General features: G+C 39.7%; 1 pseudogene; it reads right to left on the reverse strand.

Moving 5' to 3' along the window:
- Positions 1-2595: 2595 nt before the first annotated feature.
- Positions 2596-7667, reverse strand: LOC146258486 (uncharacterized; annotated as a pseudogene).
- Positions 7668-12274: the final 4607 nt, after the last annotated feature.

Genomic DNA, 12274 nt, shown 5'->3' on the forward strand with positions numbered 1-12274 from the left:
TCATACTTTAAAATGTATATTATATTCAAGTTTTGAATGTTTTTGTCACACTGCATAGAATGTCTCAATGGAGCAACATGCACATTTTCAGCCCGGTAGCAGCATACATTGGAGTACAAGACACATTTTAGATTTGGAAAATGAACATTTCAAGGTGGCGCTGTTGAGCCTCTATCTGACTTAGAGGTAAGGCCATATGAAAAAAAGTATTTATTAGTACAAAATATTTGTCAGGGCAAGCCACAAACATGTACCACCAAGGACAACAAACCCCTAACTCTAGCACGGTCTGTTTAGACCATGTCTTATGCAGAGCAAATAGTCATCTTTAAAGTTTGGGGATAAACAAATGCACAAGTGGGTCTGTGCCCTGATATTGTTTGTGCTAACCCAGGACTATGTGCCACCTCACCTCACTGCAATGGCAGATTTGGATTAAAAAAATACTTTGTCGTACCACAAAATCAAACCCATTTTTGGAAAGATCTTAGCTTGCAGGTTCATTTATGTAAGTTTGACACAATCCTGTAAACCTTTATCTGATATATTGACCTTTGAACCCTTGCCAGGGGTCACCTTAAAGACCTATATTTAGTAGTAGGATGGTAATTAGGGTTAGGGTTCCTTTTATGGCACATAGTCCTGGCTTGGTACAGTGAATAATTGGGGTTAGATAAACTGTGTCTTTCAGTTTCATAACCCTAGCCCCTACAGCGGATCAACAGCGCCACCTAGAAAAGGTAATTTCCTAAAATTCAATTTGTTTTTTTAGCTGAGGCTAGGATCAGCCTGGGATTTTGTATTTAGACCAATATTGACCCTCTTCACATCATACTGGAACCATGTTTGAAGATTATGATGTGAAATACTGTTTAGTAAAGGTTACATATAAAGACATTTAAATGTTGGCTTTTCGAGTACTGATACATTTTGTCTTTCATAAAAGACCAATGAATGTATATTTGTCATATTAAGTGATTTAAATGTAACTGAGGACAAAGATCTTCTCATAAAATTAGTTTTTAAATTGAAAGTAAAAATAGAACATTTCCCAAAACCTCGCCAATATGTTTTAACTCTAATATGCGCCATATTTGTAGTCCTTAAGTTAGTAAGTAAGTTCACTATGGTAATCATTTTGGTTTAGTGTAGAGCACATTATATAAAGACCTGTTCAATTACTTTAAAAATGTGTATGAGTCTTACCACGTATTCAACAGTCTAAAAATGAGAATATATAATTTATAATTCATATAGCCAACAGTCTAAAAATGAGAATATATAATTTATAATTCATATAGCCTACCTTCATGCCATCACCTTTTTAAAGGCATGGATTATTCTGAATGTGACGTCATCGCGCCACACTCCCAGTACAGATTATTCATATTCAGCCACAAGGAATCCATCATTTAATATTGTATGCAATGTGGTGTTAATAGGATAACAAATTTACATCCGCTTGTAATGGCCTAACTTTTAATCTGTCTTCTCTTCATAGGTAGTCTACTCTTACCTACACCAAGAAAAGGATCAGACGGTTGCTTGTAGGCTTACATAAGTGAATCCAACCATGCAAATCAATGTTTCTAAAAATAATACCAAAGTTTATTGGACAATAAAACACAAACCCCATGGGACACAAGAAAGTGCAATATTAGAACACAAATAGTAGATAATATACTCGGAAGTACAAGGAGGCCGGGAACGTAGCTACCAGGTTGTAAAAACAACGATCTGGCGGTGAGTAGAGGGCAAACCATGGTATGTCACCGCAAGTTATTGGGAAACTGGACTGCAGGTGTGGATCTTGTGCAGGTAGGATGGACTGGATCACTGGAGCCTGGAGATGCACACAAACACAGACAAACAGAAACAGAAAGACAGGCAGAGCCTGTTGAGGGCATATAGGTAGACAGAAAGAAGGGTTAGTATGTAAACAAAAAAATGCCACAAACAGGTGCTCGCAAAGCACTTCAGAATTGAGGAATCTTAAATCAGTGGTGTACAGTCTTACTATACTAAAGGTACAAAGTCTAAATAATACTAAAAGGGTTAAGTACGTTAACATTTAGAATTATTATTAATTTATTACTTTAATGACATAGCTATAATAAACAATATAAAAATACAATAGGGCAACATCGTGCAAATATGGCAACGTGTCATTGTGCAGATAAAGTGTTAAAGTCAGTGTGAGCCCAGAGGCCAGCAGTGGATGGGTAGAAACTGCTTTTGTGGTGTGGTGGTTTGTGGTTGCTTGCACGCTTTAGGGTCCTCGAGTTGTGCAGGTCCTTGAGGGTAGGCAGATTGCAGCTTTCTCAGCAGTGCGGATGATGTGCTGCAGTCAGCGCTTGTCCTTAGCAGTGGCAGCAGCGTACCAGATGGTGATGGAGGAGGTGAGGATGGACTCAATGATGGCTGTGTAGAAGTGCACCATCATTGTCTTTGGCAGGTAGATTTTAACTGCCGTAGGAAGTACATCCTCTTTCTTATTGAGGAAGCTGATGTTCAGTTCGCACTAAAAAAAAATTTTTTGTTGGCATAGTAATAGGAAACGTACACATACATCCACATATTTACACATCCACATATTTACACATCTTCATCCGTGTCATCGGAGCTCTCATGATGAACCTCCACAGGGTCCCCCAGTATCTCCTCGGGCACGTCCTCAAAGAGAGAAGCAGCACTTGGTCCTAAAGCCTGGCTGTAACTGAAGCACACAGCCTGGAACCTCTCCTGCACATCTGCATGTTTTTTCTTCAGAAGACACAGTAGCCCTCGAGGATCCTTAAACTGTCTAGAAAAAAAAATCTAAGGGAGGAATGACAATACTTCCATGAAGTTAGTATTGTTCAGCTAGTCATAACTAACTTTACTGAAAAGCTACAATACAGATCATTTATATTCAGCCACAAGGAATCCATACTGTAATTCTTTGCTATTTAATATGAACTATTGTCCAGATTTGACTGATAAACTACTTCCTTGTTGCAAGAACGGGATCATTCGGTTTAGTACAAAGGATCAGCCTTATGTACAACACATAGTATCCCCAAAACACATAGTATCCCCCAAAATGAGGGAGATGCTGTCTCATCTCCCTCATCAAAATGATATTTTCCTCTTGGAGCCTCAGTGTAGACATGTACATTTTTTGGTGAGGATGTTGCTGGATTCTGAAGTCACACAAATAATAAAACAATATTTTAATTTGGCTTAATTATGCACACAGACACAATAGCCTTAGAAATCGTTCACTTCCCATGGCCATATGAGACTGTCTGCCCCACTGGCTCCTCCCACCACACAGAGTCCATTCTCCACCTTCTCGGCGATGCGCTCCTCATCTGGAACCTGTTCATCGTAGCTCTTGATTGAATCGAAGAGTTCTCTTCTCATCCCCCAATTTCCTTCGTCGCAAGTGACGAATTTTGCTGCTGTTTATAGTTACAAAACACAGGAAACATGATGCACAAGCATGTATATGCAGATCAGAAAGTTAAATGCAATACTGTTAAGACAAATAATTATAAATTAAATAACAACTAATACATCAAAATGTATTAGAAAATACATAAAAGGCATATCATTGAACGCTTACACTTAGCAGACACTCTTATCCAGAGCGATATCATAACTGTAAAATATAAAAAGGCAAGACAATTTAAAACTAAGAACATGAAGACACAGAAACAAGCCAGATAAGACATCTGCTGATGATCCTAATCAACTATCAACATACCAGTGTGATTATAAAGGCTGGCTTTTTTTTGATGAACATCAAGAAACATTTGTTTGATTGCTTTCTGAAGATGATGTTAGTCATCAGAGCTGGTAACTACAGCATCTTAAACAAAAACAAGTCAACAATTTTGATGTATTGAAGGTTGTACATTCAAATTGTTTCACGTTCAATGCATAAAGCACTCCAAGTTCCAGGCACTCCAAAATGAAGGAAAATGTAACGAGGAAGGATATGTTAAAAACCTTTACTGTAATGGCTAAATCATTAAACAAGAAGGAAAATAACGCTAAATCAATCACACGACAATATTAGCCAACTACTAATTCAATAATGTCCATAAAAGATTATACCATCAGTAGCCCACAATGTAACATCATGCACCCACTGCTGCACGCTCTCCTCAGGACACCCAAGCTCACTGGTCAGAGCCACCATTCTCTGAGCCTCAGCTTCTGCTTTTTGGAAAGTCTACAGTAAAAACAACAAATACTAGATTTTTGACTTTGCCATCTTATTGTCATCTTCCAAAATTGAATAAAATCATGAAAAGCATTTTATATATCTGAGACAAATTGTCCAAACAGGACATTTGTTCTATGTTAATCTGGTTAGGAAACCTGATCTTGACTCAAGTTATCTGGTCAATACCTTGATGTATCAGCGGGTTAATGCAAGATGAAGGCCATTCTGCTTCCGTCAGTTCCACCCAATTGCATGGACGGTGAGCATGTCATTCCGAGCTTTTAACAGCATTAATTATGTGATATAGGAAAGTTCCATTCATGGTCATGGTATGTTGGTATGACAGTTATGCATGTAATGCAGTTTTATTAATATATTGTCATATCAACAGAATATTAAGAATACTAAGAGCTTTTTCTCATAAAATCTCACAGAAAGTATAAGACAGAAAGAATAAAAATAAGCAACGCTTAACTGATTTGGTCATGTACTTTGTTGTGAGGGCACAACGAGACAGGTAGCTGTTCACCATCTCAAACTCCTCCCCTGCAGTTGTGCCAGCACCCTCCTGGTTTTTTCCACTCCAGATTATCTAACAAAGTGTGAAATTTATATTACAATCATATACATTATAAGTTATAAAAAATCTATTTCAAATGCCATTATAAATAATATGTTGTACCTCACACTTGGTTGAATGGGCCTTGGCATGCATTACAGACAGGAATGGCTTCATCTGAAGAAGAGGTTTGAGTTCCAACATGGAGACTGCCATTTTCTCCAAGTAGGGCCAATACTTGCACGCTATGTCTGTGCAATAGAACTGCCCATTGGTGGCTGCCTGAAGCTCCTTCTGCAGGAACAGTGGATACGCAAACATTTCCCCCCTGTACATGTTGAGGGCCTTGAGTAGCACTCCGTGTCTGCAAACAGCCACCTCAAGGCCCTCTTCATCCAGCTTGTTTGCTCGTCTGGCAGTCTCACGTGCAGCAGACCACTGACTGGCTCCACAGGTTCCTCTGCCAGGATTCTGGATGGCAAAATAATTTCAATAAATAAGAATTTAGTAATAGAAAATGATACATTTCAAATGTTTGGCAACACAAAGCGAGGATGCATCATGATATACAGTATATTTGACTAACACTTTTCATGTTACTCCTGATATCCTCAACAAATTGGTGCACATCGATGTCTTTGGAAATGAAGGTCCCATCAAAATACGGTTCCTTTGACCTTAACGGAATAAGAAAGAAAGATTATGTTTAGCTTCAGACATGTTTTGTTTAGTTAATTTTACAAAGTATAAAAAAACGAACCCCTTTGACTGTCGAAATCGGTACAGTTTCCTGTTGCCAACTGCACAAACAGCAAGCATGTTGGGTGTACATGCCGGGCAGGTGAAGTGCTCTACACTGGCCATTTTGTCACATTAGTACTGGCAGAATGTGTACTCCATGAAACTCCGTTGGAATACGTCTCCATGTATTTTCCCAGCCTGTACATTGCAAGTTGAAAAAAAAAAAATAGCAACACTAATATTCTCTTATCTCTAATTAAGGAAACTGTGATCCACACACCAATCTTACCCTTCCATAGTGACATGTCCTCCTTTCCAACATTCGCAAAAACCCTTGTCTCGACAAACCGGGTGCCACAATTTTCATCTCTTCAAAGGTGCTGAAGACGTCCACAGCAAACAGTGTGTCAGCATTTACGGATGATGGCCAATACCCACTTCTAATGAGGTCACTCCTGTCAGGTTTCCACTGTGCCAAACATGATCTGCACTGCCAGTGTGGCAGGTGCAAATCATACCGACCTGAAATAAAAAATAAGTCAATTAAAATGCTTGGGTATTTGCTACACACGAGACAATAACAAATTAAAATATAGAGTCATTCTTCAAACCATTTATGCAAACCAGAGTGATTGCTCTGCCAGTTGATTCTGCAATGTATGCAGGGCCACAAGTGCACAACTGGACAGGTCTCTCAGTAGGCAGTAGATGTACTGAGGTGAGAAGTTCAATTAGTAGTGAGGAAACTTAAAAATGTCAAATTCAGATTGTAATTTAAGAATAAAAAACTGTAGACTGAAGAACAGACAAATTTCTACCTTGTTTGAACAGTGTGTATCTGCCATCTTTTTGTATACAGCACTCTGTTGGGTCAATGGGCTTGTAAATCCCATCGATGCAGGACTCCCTGTTATGGAGTGCAAGTTTTGCACTCCTCTGGCATGCAGTCTCTGCAGCGAATGATGGCAGGATATGTGCAGTGGATGCACATTGCAGGACAGAAAGGAGCTAAGGTGATAAGACCTTGCTTTCTGCCACTCCTCTTGGGCTGCTGATTGGCGCAAGCTCCATGATGTGGACGTTGAAGGCGCCTCACTGGCACTTTGACCTTCTACTGATGTAAAAATGTCCTGCAGTTTCTGCATCTCACTGTCTGAAGGACACATAAAATAAAATGATCATGTGTTTCATGATTTTTGCTCACTTGTTAAGTTACATTAAGGTGTCATCTTACCAAATAAGTGCTGAGTACAGTTTTACTGGGTCACTGTGGGAACCTCCTCAGCTGACTCCAAAGGAATACAGTCCTTACTGGTAACCACAGAAACAACAGAATAATAGAAAGGAAAAATATATTAAGAAAAATATACTTTTAAATATACTGACTAAAGGTTATACGTAACCTTTACATATAAATAAATTGTAGCAGGTTAAGGGGTGTGGGGTTTCCACGACATCAAGCTTTAGAAAACCTCCGCACACACTGTCCAATTTCCATGCCCAAGACCCTTTATTTGTCACATACACCCTTTTATAAGCAACCCACAATCAATTATCCTCTCAACAAGACAGGAAGTCCCTACATGGCTCGGGCGTGGATCCAATCTACCAGATACCTGGCCTCAACCACCACTCCCCTCACCTCTCTCTGCCGTATGCCACAAAATGTTAAATGACTAATGACTAATAACAATAATTTTTCAGCCTATCACCCACTAATCAAACTCCCTTTGCTTTTGTTTACAATGAGGGCAGTTATACGATAGTTATACAATATAAGATTCTTGAGGGGTATGATCACAAATTATCTCGGAAGACATGTACTACCTGTAGCTGAACGTCGTGAACACGCCTCTCCACTTCTGCTCCTTTTTACCAGTGGACGTCCTTCACCATCTCTCTCCACCCAGCGGACATCAAATGCACCTTGAGTGGATGCTGCTTTGCCCTGCGTTACAGAAAGTGAGCATTGTATGATAACACTGAAATACAGAAAACTCTGAAGCAGTTTGTACAAATTCCAATTCTACAAGATTACTGTCTTGATAAAGACACTCACTTTGTTTTCAGCAATAAACATGTCTGCAAGGAAGATAGCATCCTCCGCATTGCCTATGTCCTATTGCCCTAACCCTAACCTTGCTGAGCAGCCATGGTAAGATAATAGGTTAATTTCGAGAGAGAAAGAGGGATGGAGAGAGATAGAGAGTGTGTGAGGCAGAGTGAGAGAAAGATTGTGTGCGTGTGTGTGTGTGAGAGAGAGAGAGAGCTGTAAAAGGAATGAATGAAATAGAATGGCTCTTAAAAGCCATTTTTTTATTGAAAGAGAGTAGGTAGATGTTCAAAGAAGGTGAATGAAAGTGGTGGGTATAATAGAATGTGTTGAAAAACAAAAACATTGTTATTTCTCTTGCAACAACATTTCATGGATTTCTTTGTCATAAATGCAGAAATGTATCAAATTATGGAAGTAACTGGGATGCTGTTAGCACTACTGCATATTGGAAACCAGATGAAATTGTTTATGGTACTTCAGAGTGATGTCGTTTTGAACCCTATTAGGTTTGAAAAACAATCAGTCAAAATGATATTTGATTTATTGACACAAAGATATTGAGGCAATGTGGACATTTACATAAATACACTTCTTTCAGCCATTTTGTATTGCATTTCTTATTTAATTTGACCCTTTATAAAAACATGTATTCTACACATCTGTAACAAATTTCAATTTGATTGGATCTATTTTTCATGAGGAGAAGGGTTTTGAAGGTTGTACCAGATTTGGACAGTACAAGAAAATTCATAAGTCTGACAATATGGTCCTTGAGGCTTTTTTGTTTCCCATGAGAAATAAGACATTGATATCAATTTTCAGGCATTTTGGAGTAATGGGGCGCTGGGGAAATCACGTAGACTTTAGGTGTGTTTTATAGCGCCACCTATGGGCGCACATGGGCCACTAGCCGTCTGGGAGTAATGAGTGACCTGTTGTATCATTGGGCCAAATTGGAAAAAAAATTGGGTCCAGGACTTTTTGAGCTATTGGGCCATTTAGCGGAGAAATATAATAATAAATATAGCTGCAAGCAGCGATGCGGGTTCCTCCTCAAAATGGCAAAATATTATAAAAATGTACAATGTAGAAGCAAAACGATTTCATGTTTGGCCAACAACAATAGGCTGAATGGGGATTTTAACTCATGAGCGTAAGGTTACAAGTCAGTCTCTCTATCCTCTCTGCTACATACCAACTGTTGGGAACCATGAGTGATGTCTGAGAAGTCTTGTGCAGTTGTGCCATGTTGGCAACAAATCAAACTAAACCTACTATATTCAACCGTGTTGGTTAAACAGTACTAACTTGTTCATTCACTGTGTTAATGAAATGCACTCCACGGCTACAAGCTAGCTAACGCTATACACGAGTCATTAACTTAATCATGCAAGCCCAGGTAACGAAACAATTGAGACCCATTCCCTTTTGACTACAATACCTCTGCTGTTAACTTTACGCTAGTAGCCTAACAAACTCATTCACTGTTGACTATATATATATAATATATTTAAGTTGTATGCATAATTTGTGATGACTTTGTAGGGGGGTAAATATTGTCCAAACAACCTAAACTAATTCCCCTATGGTTTAAAGGAAGATGGGAAACTGAACAGTGTATTAGCATGAACCAAATAATGCCAATACCAATAGAATTCCAGGTATTTGACTCTATGGGTTAAATCAGAGCAAGAATGGTCAAAGTAAGGTTAAATGAAATACGCATTAAATAACTTTGCAAATGAATGAAATCAATTACAAGGCAAACATATTACAATATGAAAGTTTTCAATCTTACCTACTCTACCATGATCATTGTAAATCAGAGAGAAAGCAAGAGGTGAGGAAGGAGTTGGACAGTAGGACAAGGCAGAACTGAGGAGAAGGTCTCAGGAGACGAAGAATCCAAAGAACAATGCATTACAATTCCCTTTATACACAAGAACAACCAATCAGACCAAATCTTCAATGGGGTGTGAGAGCCATCAAGTTGAGACCGTCCAGAAACTCCAGACTTTAGCATATGAGAGGTGGGGGCAGGTTTGACACCCAGCCTTACAATTTACTTTGATTTAGTAGTTGCTTCTCTTAGATGCCTGTTTGCTTTCATACTTCGTGGCAGAAAATAACCGGAAATGACCAGGCTTCACACCTGTTTTTAGGTCACTTAATGATTTAATTATAGACATTCTTTATTATGTCTATGGATTTAATGGCCAGTCATGGTAAAACAACAAAACTTTATTATTCATCAAATGCATACATTACATTTTTCTTTGGCATGTGGCAGCACAGTAAGAAAAAAGGCAGTACAACACATAACTGACAGCACACAAGCCTATAATACCAACAGTAGACTACATAGTAAATGGCAAACCAAAAGGGTAGACAAGCAACAAGTGAAACCAACGATCAATTGTGTTGACTTTCTATAGAGCAAGCGAATCATGACTTTTATAGTTGTTAATTACGAAAGGCACTTCACCTTCATAGTAACTATAAAATAAACAATTAAACTAAACATTTAAGTAAATTGCATACTTTTGAAAAGACTGACTTTTTGTTATCTGTTCTAAACAAGAAATGTTAATCTTTCCATCAATCAAGCTGTTGTAGTGAGTATATATAATTTAGTGACTTTCTACAAAGTTTCTGAGAAAACTGTAGCATTATGTTTTGATACTTTGTGCTAATAATATGAACAAGACACTGATGTGTGCAGGTGGCTACAGCTGTATCTCCATGTATAAAAAGCCTGTCTCTGGAGAACGTTTCATCAGATGCTGACAGACTACCCAATGTACGCTGTGTGTGTCAGATCCTTTCTGCAAAAAGCTATATTCAATAAATACTTACTACATTCTAGCAGCTTTGGGTGTATTCATTCTCAAATGTCCACCGCAATTGTCAATACTCCTGAGCCATAGCAACTACCATGTAAAATGAACACTTGCCAGTTAAATGAAAAAAGAGCCAGATTTAGCTATTGTGTAGGAATCCCCTCAGAATGAAACATTACCGTTACTATTTTGACTATACAGCTAGTCATACTGTGGTGTACCTGGCCACCTGTTTAACTAAATAAATAATCAGTATCACAAAGATTTGAGGCAATGTGGACATTTACATAAATACACCCCTTTCAGCCATTTTGTATTGTACTGTCTGTCTCTGGAGGGCTGGCAGGCAGTGGCAAGCAGAGCCTGCAGGCAGGCAGAGCAGGCCAGCTGGATGAAGCCATCCTGGGGTCAGGGCTGGAGAGCATCCTCTGTTGCATCCTGATAGATCTTTATTTGTCATTGTCACAGGTACAACGAAATTAAAGTGCTTCCAGTCAGTGCAACATTCATTGGCCTAAAAATCAATAAAAGGATCAAATTACTAAAGTACTAAAATTACTAAAATAAACAACAATAACTAATAAATCAGAATAAATATACCTGAGACAGTACCATAAACAACACACCCATGTCATACATCCACAGTCATCACATAAAACATAACATGAAATTGTGCACATAGTTTTTGGCAGCATTGACAGTGGTTATTGCAGTTGTATAAAACTGTGTTTGAGTCTGTTTGTCCTTGCCTTGATTGATCTGTACCGTCTGCCTGACGGCAACATTTCAAACAGGGAGTGCCCAGGATGTGAAGTGTCTTTTATGATGTTCTGGGCTCTTTTGAGACAACGGGATCTGTGTAGGTCTCCCAGTGCGGGGAGAGGGCAGCCAACAATCTTTTGAGCGGTGTTGATGACCCTCTGGAGCATTTTCCTCTGAGCCACTGTACAGCTGGTATACCAAATGCCTATGCAGTATGTGAGTATAATTTTAATGGATGCTCGGTAAAAGAACACCAGCAGTCTTTGTGTGATGTTACTCCTCAATTCCTGAGTATTCTCAGGAAGGACAGTCTCTGTTGGGTCTTTTTCAGCAGCTCAGAGGTGTCCACACTCCAGGATAGGCTGTCCTGTATGTGGACCCCCAGGAAGCAAAAGTCTGCCACCCTCTCCACACTGATCCGGCTGATGGTCAATGGTGTGATCTCAGTCTTCTTTCTCCTGTAGTCTATTAAGAGTTATTTTGTCTTTGCAGTGTTAAGGAGAAGGTTGTTGGCCGTGCTCCAATTCGACAGCCGCTCCACTTCTTCCCTGTAGGCGGGCTCATCCCCCCAAGAGATAAACCCCACCACTGTGGTGTCATCTGCAAACTTTACAATGGTGTTACTGTGATGGACAGGGGTGCAGTCGTGTGTGTAGAGGAAGTAGAGCAGGGGACTGAGCACACAGCCCCGGGGGGAGCCAGTGCTGAGGATAAGGGCTGTGGATGTGTGATGGCCCACTCTGACTGTCTGTGGCCAGAGAGGAAGCCGCTGATCCACCTGCATGTGGTATAAGGGAGCCCGAGGTCCCCCAGCTTAATCACTAGCTTGTGTGGGAGGATGGTGTTGAATGCAGAGCTGTAATCCACAAAGAGCATTCGCACATAGCTCCCCTGCTGCTCCAGGTGTGACAGAGTGGCATGGAGTGCTGCCGCCACTGCGTCTCCTGTGGATCTGTTCGCTCTGTAGGCGAATTGGTGGGAAATTTTCCACAAATTTCAAAAATAATCGGAGCATCTGGCTAAAAGCACAATTCCCACATCTCCTAAAGGCTGCCCTCCTCGAGGTTTGGTAACAAACACATTTTTGGTGTCCACCGAACTGT

The sequence above is a fragment of the Hypomesus nipponensis genome, chromosome 14, assembly GCF_054491055.1.
Source record: "Hypomesus nipponensis isolate SF chromosome 14, ASM5449105v1, whole genome shotgun sequence".
NCBI lineage: Eukaryota > Metazoa > Chordata > Actinopteri > Osmeriformes > Osmeridae > Hypomesus > Hypomesus nipponensis.